Here is a 2,713-nt window from a genome sequence, read left to right as displayed (position 1 = left end):
TCTCCTGCATTGCAGGCAGGTTTTTTACCTGCTGAGCCATCAGGGAATCCTGTGTAATGAGCCTCTATAAAAACTCAAAAGGTTGGGATTTAGAGAGCTTCTGGGTTGGCTAACACATGGAGATTTGGGAAGAGGGAAGAGAAATAATGTGTGCTTTCCTAGTACCTTGTCCTATGCATCTCTTCCACTTGACAAATCTTGAGTTATACCTTTGATAATAAACCAGTAATCTAGTAAGTAAAATGTTTTCTGAATTTTGTGAGCCATTCTAGCAAACTCATGGAACTCATGGAGGGGGTCATGGGAATCTCTGATCTATAATCTGTTGGACAGAAGCACAGGTGACAACCTGGACTTGTGTTGGCATCTGAAATTGGGAGTTGCGGGGAGTGGGGGCAGTCTTGTGGGACCAAGTCCTGAACTTATAATGCTACCTCTGGGTAGACAGTATCACAGTTGAGTTGAATTGTTGGACTTTCAGCTGGTGTCAGAGAATGGTTTTGTGAAAACCACACACATCGGTACTAGGTTCAGAACTGCTTTTATCTGCCCACACTATTAAGTCTCTTCATTACATCTTCACTAAGTCTCTGTTTAATTCACTTGACTGGTCCAGCTGCTTCTCACCATGTCATTAACTAATACACACCCTGGCACTCTAGCATATCTAGCATTCTACCAAGAAGCTAAACTTCTCTCTCTTTTTTTAAAGATAGTCTTTTAAAAATCTTATGTATTTATTTTGGGCTGTGCTGGGTCTGTGTTGCTGACTTTCTCTAGTTATGGCAAGTAGGGGTTATTCTCCAGTTGCAGTACGTAGGCTTCTCATCATGGGGGCTTCTTTTGTTGTGGAGTATGGGCTCTGGAACCTGGGCTCAGTAGTTGTGGCACATGGGCTTAGTTATCCCAAGCCATGTGGGACCTTAGTTCCTGGACCAGGGATCCAACCTGAGTCCCCCTGCATGGGCAGGCAGATTCTTAGCCACTGGACTACCAGGGAAGTCCTGAAGCTAAACCTTTCTTAGCCACTGTCATGGAAGAGGAAGATATATTTCAAGAGAATAAGGAAACATTCTCCTTTGACCAACACATGAACTTAAAGCACAAAACATAAATGCCACTTCCTCTATTGCCCATCATCTACAAAAAAGTGTTTCTCACCGAACAACACACACTTTGAAATGGTGGGTTTTGGTGTGGGAATTGGTTGAAAATATGATGAAGGTGTCTCATCCTGCAAGACACAAGAATAAAGTAAAGCCCAGTGTCTATGCCCTATTAGAATGGCAGCTTAGATTTGATGCCAAATGGTCCTGGTTAGTGACTTATACAAATATTTTTTTTTTGCCTGGCTCACTGGGCATGAACTGAACCTTGATTGTAGAGTATACCATCACTTCTGTTTCAAACAAACTCTTTGTACCAAGTGGGCTTGGAACCTCTTAGTTCTTCAGTCACAAAATCATGTCTGACTCTTTGCGACCCCATGGACTGCAGCACACCAGGCTCCACTGTCTTCCACTGTCTCCCAGAGTTTGCACAAGTTCATGTTGGCTATCCAACCATCTCATCCTCCATCACCCTTTTCTCCTCCCGCCTTCAATCTTTCCCAGCATCAGGGTCTTTTCCAATGAGTTGGCTCTTCCCATCAGGTGGCCAAAGTATTGGAGCTTCAGCTTCAGCACCAGCCCTTCCAATGAATAGTCAGGGTTGATCCCTTTAGGATTGACTGGTTTGTTTTCCTTGCTGTCCAAGGGACTGTCAAAAGTCTTCTCCAACCCCACAGTTCAAAAGCACCAATTCTTCAGTGCTTAGCCTTCTTGATGGTCCAACTCTCACATCTATGCATGACTACTGGAAAAACCATAGCTGTGACTATATGGTCCTTTGTCGGCAAAGTGATGTCTTTGCTTTTTAATATGCTCTCTAAGTTTGTCATTGCTTTCCTTTCAAGGAGCCAGCACCTTTTAATTTTAAGCTTGGGACAGAAGATGGTTAAAATCATGGTACCATGTGGTTGCACACTTTGACTCTTTGATAAGACACTGAATTATATACACTATAAAATGAGTTAAATGGTAAATTTTACATTATGTGACTTTGATCTCTTAAAAAATTAAGACTAAATTAATTTCTGGCCCCATACAGATTGAAACAGGGAATCTGGTTGACCTGTTTGGATTTTGGCAAAATTATATCCTTTATCCATGAATTTTGATGGGTGTTATTTTTCATAAATTCCAAAAACATTGGCTTTTGTTTTCTGTGGTATTTGTGTAGTTATTTGGGATTCCCTTGTAGGTCAGCTGGTAAAGAATTCGCCTGCAATGCAGGGGACCCAAGTTTGATTCCTGGGTCATGAAGATCCACTGAAGAAGGAATAGGCAACCCACTCCAGTATTCTTGGGCTTCCCAGGTGGCTCAGCTGGTAAAGAATCCACCTGCAATATGGGAGACCTGGGTTTGATCCCTGGGTTGGGAAGATCCCCTGGAGAAGGGAAAGGCTACCCACTCCAGTATTCTGCCCTGGAGAATTCCATGGACTGTATAGTCCATGGGGTTGCAAAGAGTCGGACAAGACTGAGCAACTTTCATTTTCTTTGTGTAGTTATTACAACATGCAAAATGCTAGTGGGGAGAACAAATTATTGTAGTTTGTGTCCTTAAAAATGTGTATATTAATTCCAAAAATTGCATAACTGAAGCCTTCTAC

This window comes from Bubalus bubalis, chromosome 9 (assembly GCF_019923935.1).
Source record: "Bubalus bubalis isolate 160015118507 breed Murrah chromosome 9, NDDB_SH_1, whole genome shotgun sequence".
NCBI lineage: Eukaryota > Metazoa > Chordata > Mammalia > Artiodactyla > Bovidae > Bubalus > Bubalus bubalis.
This window is presented reverse-complemented; position numbering follows the sequence as displayed.